Source organism: Sander lucioperca, chromosome 7, assembly GCF_008315115.2.
Source record: "Sander lucioperca isolate FBNREF2018 chromosome 7, SLUC_FBN_1.2, whole genome shotgun sequence".
In the NCBI taxonomy this organism is placed as follows: domain Eukaryota; kingdom Metazoa; phylum Chordata; class Actinopteri; order Perciformes; family Percidae; genus Sander; species Sander lucioperca.
The window spans coordinates 2,081,208-2,099,119 of NC_050179.1; the positions used below are offsets into that span (position 1 = coordinate 2,081,208).

At 41.0% G+C, this 17,912-nt stretch overlaps 1 protein-coding gene across 3 annotated transcripts in view; it reads right to left on the bottom strand.

Annotated features, from left to right (window-relative positions):
* Positions 1-17,912, bottom strand: part of btbd11b (BTB (POZ) domain containing 11b) — an 86,669-nt gene that overhangs the window by 64,970 nt on the left and 3,787 nt on the right. The gene's annotated exons all lie outside the window — the stretch shown is intronic.

Genomic DNA, 17,912 nt, shown 5'->3' on the forward strand with positions numbered 1-17,912 from the left:
TGTAATCGCCTTCCTTTGAACATTATTGATCTGAAATACATAATTCACAACTTTCAGGCTTGTTCCTTGCTCTTTTCTGCTACCTGGGGCTCGTTTGTGATGTAAACTGATGTAAACGCTACACTTTTCCTCCTTCCACTGTGCTCTGAGCCCCAACTTGTGGTGAGCACAGTTTATACTGCTGGTCATGGTGGAAGAAGTACTTTGATCCTTTACTCTAGTAAAAGTAGCAATACCACAATTTAAAAAAATAGTCCATAACAAATAACAGTCCTGCATTCAAAATGTTACTAAAAGTAGAGACGTGTTAGCAGTAAAATGTACTTAAACAATCAAAAGTAAAAGAACTCATTATGCAGAATAACTTCCAGACGTTTATATTATCAATAACAACCAACAATAATATCAATAATAATACAATAACTTATCATATTAATGGATAATTGTTATTAATACATTTTAACTACTTTATACAGTATGTCAGGTATTTTCATCTGTAACAGTCCTTTAAATTACTGTTTAACTTATTTTATTATTTTATTTTACATTCTATTTTTATCTTTAATAATACATACTGTGTGTATATGTTTATACTTATATTGTTTATATTCTTTTTATCCTTCTTATATTTAGAGAATGTGTGACATGCACCAACAACACCATGACAAATTCCTTGTATGTGTAAAAAACGTACTTGGCAATAAAGCCCTTTCTGACTCTGATTCTGATTCTGATTATATAAGATGATGATATATTTTATAAGAAAAATGTTCGACTGTAAAGTAATTAGTAACTATAGCTGCCAAATCAATGTGACGGAAAACAGGTACAATATGAAGTACAATATTTTCCTCTGAAATATTCTGTGTAGTATAAGTATTAAAGGCAGGGTTGATAACTATTTCCAATATACACTTTTTTATATATTGTTTGAAATGGTCTTTACACCCCGACAGCAAAAATTACTTAAGGGCTCTGAAAAAGGAGCAATGAACTGTAGCTGCTGTAATCACTGCCTCGCGGCTCGCTTGGAAAGAACCAATTAAATACCTATTTGCCCCGCTGCGCATACTCTACCCCTCCCATGTACGAACCTGAGCTCAATGTGCGTCGTCGCCGCCGGAGTTACTGCAAGTCTACTGGAGAGTGGAGGTGAAATCTCAACAAAAGTTAACTTTAGGTGTTTGCTTATCGGTGAATAGGACATAAAGTAGTTTTGGAATGAAATTGCGGCCCTTTCTCCACTCTGCTCTGAAGCAGCGATGCAGCGGTGCTCGTGCATGTCTGTGTGTGGGGGGGGAGCCCCGAAGGCAGGGGCAGGGGTTAGACGGAGCCCCGAGGAGATGCTACTTTCAAATATAGCTTTTCAACATTACCAACCCTGGTAACAAAAAAAATGGAAAATGTTACAGTAAAGTACAAGTATCTCAACATTGTACTTGAATGCAGTACTTGAGTAAATGTACTTTGCACGATTGGCAGAGGGCCCTAATGATCTTGCATCATCAATATGTGATTACAAAGCTAAAAATCTCATCTTTGCATCATACTTATCACAGCGAGAAGCTAACAAAAACAACCTCTATTGGGAGACTTGCAATTCCAACTGTCTTCTTTGACTAACCCTCCTGTTTATTAACCCCTATACACACACACACACACACACACACACACACACACACACACACACACACACACACACACACACACACACCTGACCTCACCCATCAGCAGTTTAGTGTACTGCTGCATCTCCTGCCTTCCTCTTCGAACTGCTGTCATCCATCTTTTCAAGTGCTGGACTCTACAGTCACTGTGGCAGCGCTGCGTTAAGGTGTCGCTTAGCCTACTTGGTTCGAGCCACTGACAGGCAAGCAAATAGACCAAATTAGATGGATGCAGCTTCCCTCTCCAGCTGAGGCGACCCTAATAGTTCACTTCAGCTCTCAGCTCTCTCATCTGTCACACACACTCACACAGAAACAAAATGGGCCGTCTCTTCTTTTCGAACTCTTAGTCCCAATGTTTTCCTCTTGTTTTCACATCCTGCCTTCCATCTGCTTCTCTTCTCTCCTCCGCCTCTCTCTCTAAATAACTCTATCTGTGTGATTGCACACGGCACACCGCACATGCTCAAACATAAAATAAGCTACGGGTCTCTGTGGGAGTGCAGCAAAGGTTGATTTCATCATTTCATTCACTGTGTAAGTTCTGCAGGTGTGCAAAAGGTTACAGTAGAAGAAATCGTTTTTTAAATCAGACATCATCGCCCCAGAGACAATCAATGATATATATCCTGGTTGAAGAACGAGCCTGAATTTGACATTTTCAGAGGTGGGACTTTTTGTGCTTCATTTATTTAATTTCACCACTCTCTGGTGGTATTTGGTATGGAAGGTTAATGATTATATTGGGACACTGGGACAAGAGGATGTAACCAGTGGGGCAACTGGTGTATGAATCTCCTTTCACCCCAGAGATTACAGTAAGCAGGGTTTTTCCTGCATAGAGGATTTTTTGGCGCCCCCCCAAAGAGGTTTTAGCTAGCCCAAAAGGAAAATCACCAGCACCAAAATGATAAGAATTGAGAATAAAAATAGCAATATTTCCCAGGAGAAAACAGGTACCAAATGACAAGTCCAAGAAAGGTATTACTCATTTTCTTTGGAGAAACTAAACAGCAATGCCTCGAAAATGTTATTTAATTGAATAAACTATATTCATGCAATGCATAGAATTCATGAGAATTCCTTGCTTCATGTATTTTTCAGTGGGTTTGGAAATTAACTGAAAGTGAACAACCCTTCCTCCCAGCATCCTGTGGATCAGACCCGTGTAGCTGAGCCGATGCAACATCATGCCAGGTATAAAACTGACAGACACACCTGTCTCACCAGCAGTGTGTCATCCACTCAACTCCTCTCTGTCCTGTGAGTCAGAGAGAGCTCTGAACATCTGTCTGTCCAAAGAGAGACAATGACTGAACTAAAAGAATAGTCAGAGCATAATGACAAGGCTGAGTCATTTATAATGGCCCTTGATCAGACAATCAAACAATCAACTTAATTTGTCACATGAAAATCGTTTGAGGTACAATTTTAGTGAAAATGTAATCCCATCAGCTCCTTCAACTAGTGCATGATTCATCATGAAGCCGAATGTGTAGAATGATCACTAATGTACTACCGCAGTTGTGTGTTTCCCAGAAATTTGTTCTGGATATTAAAAATACAGTGGAGAGTTCACTGTAAACCAACATAGCTTTTAACTTTCAATGTTTCTCCCTAAAATGCACTGTGTATCCGTTCGACCTGAGAACATGCTGAATATGTTTCTTAGGCATTTCTAGCCAAGCTAGCGGCACGGCTCTTGGGATGGCGATGTCGTCAGTCGGTTCTGTCTACCATTGGTTGGTCCAGCTTGAAATATCTCAACAAAGATTGTATCGATTGCCATGAAGTTTTGTACAGACATGCATGGTCCCCAGATAATGAATCCTACTGAATTTAGTGCTCCCCTGCCTGTTCCTCTACCGCCACCAGAAGGTTGACATTTGTGGTTGAGTAAAATATCTTGACAATTATTGAATGGATTGCTAAAGACCCTAGACGATACATTCTAGCGACACTCAGTTGTCACTCCATCAAATATCTCAACATCTACAACTTGGATTGACACAAAAGATGGTACAGATATCCATGGTGCTCAGAGGATGCATGCTAATGGCTTTGGTAACCCCCTAACTTTAACTCTAGCACCATTCCCTAACCCCAGCAACTACTAAAGAGGCGGTTTTTGAGTACTTTGACGGGTGTTTAAACTTTCTGTCTGTCTGTCTGTGGACACATTTTGTCACTGTGATAGCATCGCCACCATGCAAGATGCAATCACAAAATTTTACAGATGTGTAGTTGACATCAAAATGAAGGCCAAGTTCGAAGATGGGTGTGGTCTGAGCTAGGACACCGGAAGTAGGGAAGGGGCCATTGACCCTGGTGACTGCATGCAGCAGCACATCAGAAGTCCTGTCCTCACAGTGCAACTACAGGGTTTCACACAACCCTAACTCTGAACTAAACCAGGATATTCCTGAATGTAGGATTACCAGTGGCTAACAATAGCAAGCCAGCTAAGAAGACAAATTGCCCAATTTTGAATATAAAATATTCTTTGCAGTTAAGAATTAGGTATAGAGATACACTTGAACTGCAACTATGATGCCATTTGTTATCACAAAGTCAATAGGTCAAAAGGGTAAGCTTAAAAAAGGGTATATTTAACTTTTACCACTCTTTTTTACTCAGCTTTCTCTGAATCCCATTGTCAGAAATATTTTGGAAAGATCTGCTTCATCTGTAATCATCACATACGCGTGTCGTTAGTTAATGATCTCCTTTAAAGACCTAAATATTCAATTTAAATTAAATTAGCAGAGCATATGTGCCAAATAAAGATCCTTTCCCCATAACATAGTTCGAGGAGTGATTAATACAATATGCAGTACTCTAAATTACATTAAATATTTATCTTTTAGCTAGAGATGTTCCGATACCATTTTTCCCCTCCCGATACCGATTCCAATACTCGTGCTGTGGGTATCGGCCGATACCGAGTACCGATACCACTGTATTTAAAAAAACAAAAAGGAAAAAAAAAACATACTACGCCTGCATGACTGTGATATGATTATCATTGTGGTAAGGCCTGAATCATATTAAACCCTTTGTAAAACATGAATGAATACAGCAAATGGAAGCCATTTCTTTTTAAATTTATTTTTAAATAGAACAGTATAAAACAGTTGTGCAACAGCAACTTAAATTAATTATTAATTAATTATTATTAATTAATTTGGGTAGCGCAGTATCGGAGATGTATTTACGACCTGGCAAACAGTACCTTGGCTCCAAATGCTCCATTAAACGGCAAAATCCCACATTTTCGACGACAGACAGGGGTTGGTCATCCAGGACAATAAACTCCAAAATTTTGTCGGTTATCTTTGTCGCTTTTTGGCTGTCTTTGGGGAATTTATCTCGTCGCTGGAAGGCAGTTTCCAGAGTTTGCTGCTGCAGTTCGTCCTTCTTTTTCTCCTTAGCTTTGGTAAATTCATCGTGCTCTTTAGCATGACGCGTCTTCAAATGTTTGATTAAGTTGCTGGTGTTGAAATTTGCAACACTCGTGCCACCCCTCGAAATTGCTTCTTTGCATATCTTGCATGTTGCCGTCTTACTGGTGGGAACAGCCACTTGGTGGGAACATCCACTGTAAAGTACTGCCAAACCGCCGACATGATGCGCTAATGTTAGCTTCTTTTAAGGAGGCGTCAGGTGATCAATTCTTCTTCGCCCGTCTAAAACAGCAGAACACAGCGCAACTGTTTTAAGAGCAGCGAAGAAGAACTGTGTCAGAGCTAACGGAGCTAACCAGTAAATAGATTCTTATTTCTAATAAATTACGTGGTATCGGATCGGTGCCTGGACTCCAGTACTCGCCGATACCGATGCCAGCATTTTCGGCAGTATCGGAGGCATTTCCAATACTGGTATCGGAATCGGAACAACTCTACTTTTAGCTATAAGGTACGATACGCTGCCATACTATGGTTGCCATAACAAAATATACAGTTAAATGTCTGAATATTTTTCAGGGCAGAAGTTACAGTCGCTGCTTGCATCTGTCTCTTCACAGTGTGGTTGTTATTCTGCCAGTCTGTGGTCCACTTTAAGAATGAAATGGGAGAAAAGCAGGAACCAGCATATGTTAGTAATAAAAAAATGCCATGAACAAACTAGACATGTACCTTCTCCTGTGGTAATCTGTACCATATGCTGCTAGTTCAGCTGGGGTTTGAGCAAACTCACTCAGTTGGAGTGAAGGATCGAGAAGATGTCCAACGTTCAGCTGTTTAAGTACATAGTTTGAGTAAAAGCTTTTCAGCATGATATGTGGACCTAGTATTTAAAATGTTGATTGATACTCAACCAAAGACTTGTAGTCTGGCACATTTTTCATTGACTTTCTCTCAAATCACCCACGCTACGCCCCGCCCACTCTGCAGTACACACTACAGTTACAGATTATAGTTCGATCTAGAGATCTGTCATGGGTCAGACACATGTGTTTGTCTGCAGCGCAAGCTCGCCAGCGGGGGCCTTCCATGTCTAGATTGACAGAACTATTAGAGCGTTGCCAGACATGTAGCATGGGAAGGTTACTTACTCTCCATCCAGGCACTGGCAGAATGTGGACTCATTTGATCTGCATTGAATAATAGCTGGGCTGAAACGGAGAGGAGAAAATGAAGAAGCAAGACAGCGAGAATGAGAAAAGAGCAGCAAAAAAGAAGGGAAAAGAGGGAGAGGGGGTGAGGAGAGACGAGTAGAAGACATCCATTTAGTCACATCTTATTAAAATCATCTGTCTTAATTCTTCAGGTCACAAGCTGTGATTGAGGCAATTGCACAATGGAAAATAGAAAAAAAGGAATGGCGTATTCACTTTTCTCAAACGTGCACACAGTATATACGCAATAACACAAACAGTCCAAAGGTCAGTGCTCTGAGCTCTCATGGGAGGTAATGGGATACCGGTCCATTGGAACAGAATCACCAGCAGGTTCAACGCCTCCTAGAATGCTACTAAGCCGCAGTATGTGCACTTTCCTCGGTCGTTTCATTATTCATGTTGCAAGCCAATATATTTAAAGCTATAGTGCGCAACTATTTTATATTAATGAACGTCCGTTACATTCAAACCAAACACATGCCAAATGAGTTGATACAAAGCTAATTAAGCCTATCAGCTTCACAAAACTCCCTATGTATTTCTCAGTATGGCTATGTTTAGAAAATGGTGTCGTCCGGCGACTTTGGCGTGCAGAATCTCGAGTGATAATTACCTCTTCTAAAGAGTCCATCATGTTTATTTTAATCCTCCGTGTCCTCCTTGATTTGACGGGATCAATGCTACTAGCAACTGCGTGGAGGAGGGGTGGGGTTGAAGACTTGAGTCATGTGGATGCGCTGACAGTGTTGTTGTCATTACTTAGAAATTCCTCATGGGGGCGACAGAAACTACGCACTATAGCTTTAAAGACAACAATTAAAATGGAAAATTCAACCTAAAACACAGGAAATCTATCTGTGACTGTGAAACTAAATGTTGCATTTGATGTCTCAAAATAAGTCTTTTCAGACTCAATTTATTAAAATCCATAGACAAGGCTCTAGCTACCATTAAGGATACTGAGGTAATATCCTCAGTATTTTGTTTGTGGTAATTTGAGGGGTTTACATACATACATACGTACATGTAATGAGTATTTGATAGCCTGATTCCAGTATTTTTAGACCCAATATAATACATACTCTTAATAAATGCAAAATGGGAGCTAAATTAGCAATATTTTCCACAGAAAAGTGTATTTAAATTTCACTATTTGGACCCTCAATACTGATACTGACTTCAGTATTTCTAAAGCTCTGTTTAATGTGTATACTCATCTCTTTACCTACAGACACCTCAACAGACCAGAATGCATTGCACCCACAAGACCAGTTCTGATGAAGGGATGCAACTCTTGAGTCTTCCTCAGCTAGAAAAACTTGCTCTCTTGGTCCTACTGTCATTATCCGCTGCAAATGAATAAAACAAGTTCAGGCACATCCAGAGGATTGTTGAAATGCATTCTGGCAAATGTGGGAAAACAGTTTCTGATGTACTGTAGATGAGGCAGACTGAGAGTAAGTGGGTATATTCAGGTTGATGTAATATTGTCTAGCAGTCAAAAAATAATAATAAATAAGTATCTCCGATTTTAGGGGTGACCCCAAACCGCCGAGCAGCTTGTAAATGACTAACTAATACAACAGACAGCAGCAGTGATCAGCACACACCAGCGTACTGTATATATCCATATATTCAAGGATAATTATGTCCTCCAGTGAAAGTATATGTTTTATTCCCTGGGAACACTAGCATGTCAGAAGCAGAGTGTTTATTTCTGTCACATGAACTATATCTGCTCTATGTTTATCCAGCTGATGGCTCTGTATTCCTCATGTGCAGAGGAAAAACGCATAAAGTGGTTTGTAAAAGACTGAAATAATAAAAGGCCAACTCCCCACGATCACGTTCACACTCCCACGGCTTACTGTACTACAGCCATGGATTAGCTTGACTGCAGGAGAGTTGAACATTGGCAGCTTAGAGGGTATATATAAGCAGATTTTCTTCACCTTGACAAATCTTCTGCCAAAGGTTTAGGAAAGCCAAGGATTCAGTTTTTTTTTTTTACACCTGCCTTGTTTAGTTTGGTTGAATTGAACCCTGTAGCGTTTACCCCCATGGTGCGGTTGGTTTGGGCAGGTGTGAAAACAGCAATCACACTCAGGTGAGGATCGAAACTCGGCCTGGACCAGAGGCGGTCCGCTCCGGTTACAAACAAACTCTGCAGGGTTTGTTTGTGTTGAAAATGTGATCCGACCTCGATCCGACTCAACTACCAGGTGTACTCTGCAAGTTTGAGCTAAACGGCTCCTGTAGTCAGGTGTATTTTGCAATCTCAGTGCACAAAGCATGCAAACTGTAGCAATGTTTCTTTCACAAAAATAGACTGCGGTCAAGCTCGCTGTCACTCGCATCTTTGTGGTCAAAACAGCCGCTGCTAAAGTTGGAGACAGACACCGGCAGAGCAGATCGAAGTCTCGGAGAGCAGATGGATGATAATTTAAATGAAATAAGATGGTTTGACCATGGCAATATGAGAAATATGCATAATTCCAGAACACAGAATCTTCTTCCTGTTTATACTTATGCATTTTGGTTCGCTTGGATTTTTCTCTGTCGTGAAACTAAACCGAACCAAGGGAAAACGCTCCAAGTTCACAAACTCATCAATAGAGTTGGACCAGAGAAAACGACCTATAGGTGTGAAAACGCCCTCAGAGACAAAATACGAGTGGTGATCTTAAAAGGAATAGGTCAACATCTTGGGAAATTTGTTATTCTCTTTCTTGTTAAGAGTAAGATGAGAAGATAGATTCCTCTCTCATGTTGATCTGTTACATACAGTTAGTTAACATTAAAAAAAAAAATTGGAAATGGGGAAACAGCTAGCCTGGCTCTGTCCAAAAGTAGCAAAATCCATCTATCAACACCTCTAAAACTCACTGATTGTCATATGTTATACAGTATATTGTTGTTCTTTGTGTCCTGGAGTCTCCTCTGGTTAGTATCCAGAAAGTCACATAACCTACCTTTGATGTTTGACATTTTTACTTTATGGTTTTTGTTCAGATTAAATAAACAACATATAACATGTTAATCTGTGATCTTTAAATGTGCTGCTAGGTGGATTTTGTTACCTTTGGACGGAGCCAAGCTGGCTGTTTTCCCTATTTTTCTAGTCTTTATGCTTACTCTCTGAGTGGCATCATGCAAAAGCACATTTCTTAAAGGCAAGGTAGCTTTATTTGTATAGTACATTTCAGCAACAAGGCAATTCAAAGTACTTTACATAAAACATTTAAGAACAGAAACAGTTGTATAAATATTAAAAAAAGCTAAAATAGTTTAATATCAATACTGAAGGAAAAGTGGGAGCTATTCAATGAGCGTCTCCATCCATTTCAAACAACTAATCTAAGCTGTTCTTAACTACGTTTCAATTGGTGTTTTTGGTAGAAAGGGGCTCCTCTTCACACTGATTCACTGACTGACTGGCTGGCTGGCTCTGTGTTGTGCTGGACTGCTAGTTGATTTAGGAGAAATTCTCTCCTGATATAACAGTACTGTCGGATTAGGATCACCGCGCACACACACACACACACACACACACACACACACACACACACACACACACACACACACACACACACACACACACACAATGGTTTTCTCACAAGTAATAACATTATTTGCAAAGTTGCTGCTGGCAGGTCCTCTGACTTTCATCTTTACTTGTTACTGTGATTAAACAACAGGTGAGGTTATGTAACTGCATTAGCATAGTACTGCTTGTGACTGGTGCTGGCCACACTGTGCAATTGCTGAAAACTTGTTCACATTTATCTGATGAAAGTTGATGGAAGTGCTGTGCTGCATGTTGTCCTGTATGTGTGTTTTTGTGTAAGGGGCTAGATAGGTTACAGTCAGATACTGATATTGGATATTGGGCCGATACTGACCTAAATAGCTGGATCGCTGACAGTGAGGGTCGATCTATTCAATTCAATTTGAAAATTTGGATCATGCAATGAGCAACAGGATCAAAAATTTGCCATTGCTAGAGCCACACAGAATTCATTTCATAGTAGCTGGATTCTCGCGATAGCACTAGAAATTCAACTCGCAGCCTTCAAGTAGTCTCTCAACGGAAGTACATTTCCAGGGTAATTGCCTGACATCCTGTGCCTGGCTCATATGCCAGATGTCCCTCACCTTACGCTCTCTGTGTGTTGCCGTTCTCAAACTCTGTTCGTTTCGAGAAACAACAACAAACTGCATGCTGAAAATGGCAAGAAGATTTGGATCATGCAATAAGGCAGGCCTGCTTATTTCTTTCGGGGAATGATTGTTAAGATTTACAAAGAATATGTTTACGGCATTTACTTTCTAACTGGGACATTTTGGGGCCGATTGGCAGGATTGCTGTGGACGATGTACACACGGCGATAAACTGGTAAGAGCAAATTACATTTAACCATGTATCCAGCTAATTTAAATAGCTCACGTTACTATATTATGTAAACAGTTACCTTCTTTTAATATTGTATGTGGCATTTTCTTTTGCAGGGCTACTGATACAAGTTCCTCCCTACAATCGCTGCGTCTGGAATTTGGCACCGCCCAAGAAGATTGTGATTTGTTTAAAGAAATACAAACAACCCAGATAATTTTTTCTGTGTGATGTGTGGTGTAGCCAGACCTTACTCCACAGCACTGTGGATGTAGGTCTGGCAATGCAAGACTAGCTTACTAGTAGCCTGCAGCTGCACTTTTCCAAATGCCATGGCTACTGCCAGAGTCTGAGAGGACGGAGAAACCACAGAACTGGAATATTCTCCTGCTTCCCTAAAATCACCGGTGTGGCAAAATTTTGTGAGTTATGTAAACAAACAATGAACGGTAAAGCTTGTGGCCTCCAACGGGACTTTATGGTGCATCCAAGTACTCCAAGTAAACTCATGGTGTATTCAGGTGCCCCTCGTAAACTCATGGTGCATTCAGGTGCACCTCGTAATGATATTGCCTTACACATAAAGGAACGATCCCAGTCACTTCCACATGGTTAGGCATACAGCTTATTAATTAAACACTGGTATCAGATCAGTACTCTGTATCGGCTGACACTCAAAGCCCAGGTATCGGGACTAAAAAAGTTGGATCAGTGGATCCCTAATTCTGTGTGTTATGTAAATATCTTGGAATTTGGTTCACGGTACACCAACTGTGAATCCAGAAGCATCTTGACATGAGCTGACATGCAGCTTTCTCTATCAGACCAGATCAGTTTTCTAATGGTGACAAGAGTTGCTCACAACAAAGAGGGAATACAAGTTAAAAGCTTGTTTACCATCATCTTCTTTATCATTTCCAGCCAGACTGGCTGTTATTTAAAGAGGATCATTTCTCTCTACACAACAACAGAGAGAGCTGCAAAAAAAAACAGTGCAGTAGATACTGATGCTCCACCTAACTAATCCACTTGCTGGTACTTGTTTGCCCAGAGAGTTTTCTTCCTGCTATAATAAGAAGGAGGCATTGCTTGTGTGGGTCTCATCTGTCACCCACAGCTTTTCTTATGGATTTTCCTGTTTTGATCCTTGCCATCTGTGCCTCTTTCTCTCCCTCTGCCTTTCTTCCATAGTCGACATCATGAACAATTCATTTTTAGCCACAGCTTCACTGGATTTGGCTCCATAGTGCAGAGTAATATTTAAATGATTCTAGTCTAGCATTGGTATATTCTCATTGTCTACCTAACTAAGAGCTAATACAGAATTGCTAGCTGTGACTTGGGAAAACTTACTAAAAGTCATCCCGGAAAGATTTAGTCCAGAGGGAAAGCAAACATCTATCTTTACCAAAGACAGAAATAAAACAGCTGAAGCTCCTTCGATAATGTCACCCAGAAATAAAAAATACTGAATCTTTTTCACTGACAGTAAATAGGAATCTAAAGAGTGATTTTAAAGTGCACTTTATGGGGTGACATTGTCAGGGCTATATTTGGTGTAAAAGGTCAAGCATGAAAATTAGAAAAATCTACAAAATTAGTCCTTGCTGCAGCAGCTCCAGCAGTGTTTTTCTCAAATGATACAAGATCTCCACAAGTATGTATTACACAGGCACAGATTACAAAATTCTGTTAAAAACATGGTTCAATTCCACTCTCACTGCGTTGAATAACCAATGAAAGGATCCTAAACAGTAGGATACAATTATTTTTTTCGTGTGTCTATTTATTGTGTACAATGGCTGCAGTCACATTCATACATAGCGGCGGATTTATACTGAGCCAGTCCATCACCTACATGTTTTAACACACATCTGAAACTTTTAATCCATCCCCAGAGGTGCATGAGAAAAGAAGGCAGTTACAGAAGAAAAAAAAAGACACTCCATCTATTGCAGACGCTGCCAGCTTGGTGCAGAATTAACTGTATTCTATTGCCTGGCTCCTCTTAATCAACTGAAGTAAGCTCGGCTGGAGCTCTCCCCTCGATGTACCAGACTCCATGTCACATCAGCATTCCTCATTCCCTTGCCAAACGATTAATACCAGATCTGCTCCTGGGCCATGTGTGACTCTGTGTGTGTGTGTGTGTGTGTGTGTGTGTGTGTGTGTGTGTGTGTGTGTGTGTGTGTGTGTGTGTGTGTGTGTGTGTGTGTGTCCCTCTCTGTGTGTTTGAATCTGTCTGTGTATGTTGCTGTCTTATATGCCTAAGTGTTTGCTGCTGTGTAATAGAGAAGACACACCAGCCCGATAATCGGGTGTCGGGCCGTCTGGCGAGGTCCGTGACTCGAGTCTGTTCCGTGTGTCCCGTGCCGTCGGCCGTCGGAGGAGCCGTCGGCCTTCATTTTGGCCGACCCAACATGTTCAGTCGGGTTCAGTCAATGGGGAGCGGATGAGCCGCTCAAAATCTGACGAAAATCTTTTAAACTGACCTTTGTCAATCTGAAATGAAGACAGATTCAGCAACTGCATGGCCTATTTCTCGCTTAAAATGTTTTCAGAAACACGTTTCGGTGAACTATTTTAGTACAATATGAGATTGTATTCTGAACAAGCCGCCATGACAGTCTGGCTGTGAATTTCCGGAGAAAAAAGAACCACGTGACGCATTCGTCCAATCAGCTGCCGGTTCTCATTTTCTGGGAAATAATCAGACTGTTAATGGAAACAATACAGAGCAGCGCCGCCTGCTGGTATGGAGACGTATTACGTTTTGCGCACGCGCAGAGCATACGCTCAAGTCGGCGTCGCCTCAGTGTGTTCTGAGGCATTTTTTGGACCTCGGGACCCGACTGATCAGTCCGACTGGCTTTTCTGCCGACGGTCGGCCCGTCTGGTTGGTGTGTCAGGGCCTTAAGGGTTTCCCTAGCACAGATATGTTACATCTCACTCCCAGACATAATGGGGACTGGTCTCCACCGGTACAGAGTGGTACCGCTGCAGACCACAGTCATTCCTTCCCCACAGCATGTGTGCACCAGGCACCGACCTCGTACTGCAATGCTGAATACGGAACAAAAGACCTGTGAATGGAATGAGACCTGCACTCCCTCACCCCTGTGAAGCGCTAAACTAAAACAGCACAAAGCTACCCAGTAGAACAGTAAAGTGGTCCTGTTCTAATAGCATACACATCATATACCCTCAACAAGTGCATCAGTTGTTCTGGTTTTCACACATGATGCTTGCGTCTGGAAAATGTAAACAAATGAGGTCTCACTTTTTTATGTTAAATGCCAAGAGTAGGGTACACATAAGGCTTTTAAAGGAAAATCCCACATCTGTTCTGCACTTCACAATGATTTCCAGGGAATGTGCTAGAGTGCTGTGATTTACTATTTTTGTGTACACCCACTTTGCCCAAATTTTCATGTTCAGTTGTTGATTTTCCAGATTTCCTAGAGTGCCTTTTGACAAGCCTCAGAGAGGTGTGTTCTTTGTGCTGAACGGACTGTGTGTTTTCCAGGCAAGAAAAGTAAGAGTGAGGAGAGGACAATGCTACAGAGCAGCATGCCCAGTTGTTCAAATCACCTCAAATTACCCCTCAACAGGGTTATATTTCAGATGCTACTGGCAACAGCTCAAGTTGTGGCTGCATTGAATTTCTTCTGAGGCTGCCATTGGTCGAGAAATATCTCTGACAATTCCATCATGGATTGCCCTTTGAATGATTGTTGAATGTCAATGCTAAATGGTAAGCCTACAAAGAAACCCTCGCCTATGTGTTTAGATAAGAGACAGGTGAAAGCATATTGACAAAAAATATTAAATATGTTGTAATATGCATTTTTCTGTCTGAGCCCGTCCCACACAGTTAAAATTTCATTTGTTTCTCATACTAATGACACATGTACAGTAAGTTTGTTTGTGTGGAAAGCCCGCTTTTATTAAGCAACTGTAGGAAGGCATTCGGAAATGTCAAAAGATGAGCGCATCAGCGCAAAGCGCACACGGGGCAACAAGCGCACGTTAACACAGGCGCGCACAAGATGCCCAATCATATAGCCAATTGAAATTAAATTAACATAGGTCTACCAAAAATGGCCCAAGCTAAAAGACACAAAATCCAAAAAATTCACACAAGAGGTTCTGTGGACCTAGGTCTCTTAATGAAATTCAAATCAACATGAGTGTCCCCAGCGAAATAAAATTAACATTAACACAAAAGCAGCTTATTGAAATGAAAATCTCTCTTACCATTGACGAAAGTCCCCCACCAAAAATGGCCCAAGCTAAGTTACATAATGAGCTGTTTTAAATTTAAAATGTTCAATGCCTTATCGAGCAGATGTGACTGAGCCCGACCCGAACCCGAACATCATTTCTAAATATCTGTCCGAACCCGGCCCCGCCCGTCGGGTACCGTCGGGACATTCAAAATGTCATGTTTACCCACCAGTTTAAGGCTACCTGGAAGAAATACAGAAATGGTCTGCTGGGCTAAACTATGATTTACTTTGTCCCAAAAATGATGTCAACCAAGTCAACTGTAGCTGCACTGTGCACGTGAATACGGAAAAAAATAAATACGGAAAAAAACACCACCATAAAACAAAATGGGCCAGGACTTGCAAGGTGCATTACCTACACTTATTTTAAATTACTTTAGGGTGAAATTTTCCTTAAGATCATTCAACCCAACTAGCTCTGCCCGAACTTGAAAGTCATCTCACACATGAAGCATGATTAGAAAATCTTCCTCCGGGTGGTACATATCCCTGAGCACTGGATATCGTGTTCCACTAGACATTTTCTGTGACATGCACACGTCGTTAAAGAAATCAAAGAATCACTGTGTTTCTGGGCCTAGTGGGAGCCATAAGAAATATCCCACCATATAGAACAGTTTCCTGTTCTGACAGGATACCACAGCCGGAGAAGGGAAACCCAACACCCACCTGCAAATAACTGGCTCAGACATGGTGAGAGGAGCCCCTGACATCTTACTGTATGTGTGCGAGTGTGTGTGGGAGGCCTTCCATATGCTAGATATGCCAATGCAGAGCTGTGAGGAGCAGTAGGTGTATACCAGACATTATAGCAGGTTATATAGATAGGGATATTATGGATACTGTGTTGAGGCATCTATTCATGAAACAACCAAGAACAAGCTTTTTCCCCCTTATTCGTATAAACTGATGCATTACAAAGAAATACATTGTGCATAACAATATAAAACACAGTATATACAGTACTTACACCTAAAACTACAGAGCCTTTTATTGTTGTTTAAAGCAGCCATATTATGCTCATTTTCAGGTTCATAATTGTATTTTAAGGTTGTACCAGAATAGGTTTACATGGTTTAATTTTCAAAATACACCATATTTGTGTTGTACTGCACCGCTCTCTCTCACTGCTGCAGATCCTCTTTTCAGCTGGTCTCTGTTTTAGCTACAGAGTGAGACCTCTTTTCTTCTTCTTCTTCTGTACTATCTTTGATTGCACTTGCACATGTGCAGTAGCTCAGATGTAGATCATGTCAGCTAGCTAGCTCCATAGACAGTAAAAGAAAGGCTGTTTCTACAACTTCAGTCAGTTACAAGGCAGGATTAGCTGGGAGACTTCTAAATGAGGGCGCACATGTAAGTAGTTCTTTTGTAGATTATGGTGAACTTGTGTGTGTTGTAGCAACGCTTTGCTATTGAGAACGAGGTAGCATGCTAGCATTAGCATTAGCGTTAGTATGCTAACGCTAACGCTACGAGCTAATGGTTGCGGTTAGCCTGCTCGTTTCGGCTTGTGACGTAACAAGCCGTTCAGATTTTGAACAGCTCACCCAGAGACTGAAGGCAGGACACATTCAGAAACCGTATCTCACTCTAAACAGCATGGATGGATTTTTTTTGTTTGTATAAGTTTGTATGTGTGTGGAAGCACCAGAGACACAACATAACACCCCAAATCCCAGAAAAAGTGATTTTTTTCATAATATGGGCACTTTAAATGCTTTTCTATTATTGATCATCACTCTTGAGGGTATAAAGAAATAGTCTAACATTTTGGGTGTGCACTTGTTCCCATTCTTGCTGAGAGTTAGATAAGAAGATTGATACCACTATCATGTATGTACGGTAAATGTATGGCAACAACAGCCAGAAACCCATTTGCCTCACTTAGCATTAGCAGACTATTTCTTGGCTAGAAGCAGTAACTGGTATTGCTGTCACCATGCTGTTACCAGGCGGCAAGCAGAAGCTTGGGGAAGTTACTGCTCCTGGCCAAGAAATTATCAGGTTGTGCCAGAAATCTCTACTCTGCATCTACAAGAAATGATCAGGCACATAACTGTAAATGTACTTTATTATATATTATACTTTTTTTTTTTAAAGATAATGGTTTTGGGCATTTTAGGCCTTTATTATTATAGGACAGTTGAAGACGTGAAAGGGGGAATGACATGCAGCAAAGGGCCGCAGGTCGGAGTCGAACACGCGGCCGCTGCGTCAAGGAGTGAACCTCTATATATGGGCGCGCGCTCTACCAGGTGAGCTACCCAGGCACCCCTTTAGTTATACTTTTGTATGAATTAAACAAATAAGATATGTTAATTAGTGAAATTTAGAGTAACTGGTTGGTGGATTTTGTTACATTATTTTGGACAGAGCAGGGTGAGCCGTTTCCAGGCTTAATGCTAAGATGAGCTAACTGGCTGCTGGTATAATTAAAGTACAGATATTACAGTGATATAAAAAAAAATTTTTTAACTCGCAGCAATAAAACCTTACCCAAATTTCAAATGATTGCTTTGACCTTCTGTGGAAGAGAGAAAGCCCGCTAAATGATTCAGCTCATTACTAAGGTACCTGAGAGAAGCTGAAAAGTTAATAAAGTAATACACCCAACAAAGAAACTACCTCATTGACTTTGTGACAGCATGACAAAGGAAATCAGCTTTTGTGGAAGATGCAATAAAGATATTCATAAAGGCCTCCTGACAAAGCTGGGTCACCAGCGTTAGCATAATATGGAAAAATCACCTCAATTGTTCCCATTTGGCAAACAGAGACTGAGAGAATGGATGAAGCGATATGGAGCTTCAATTTGGCAGGCAGAGGCTCGGGTAAGGTCAGCCCACCCTTGGATTGACTGGCTGTTTGGTTTTACTGGGAAGACAGCGAATGATGCGGCTGTGCTTCGGCCTTATCTGTCAATGCAGATAGAGGGTATC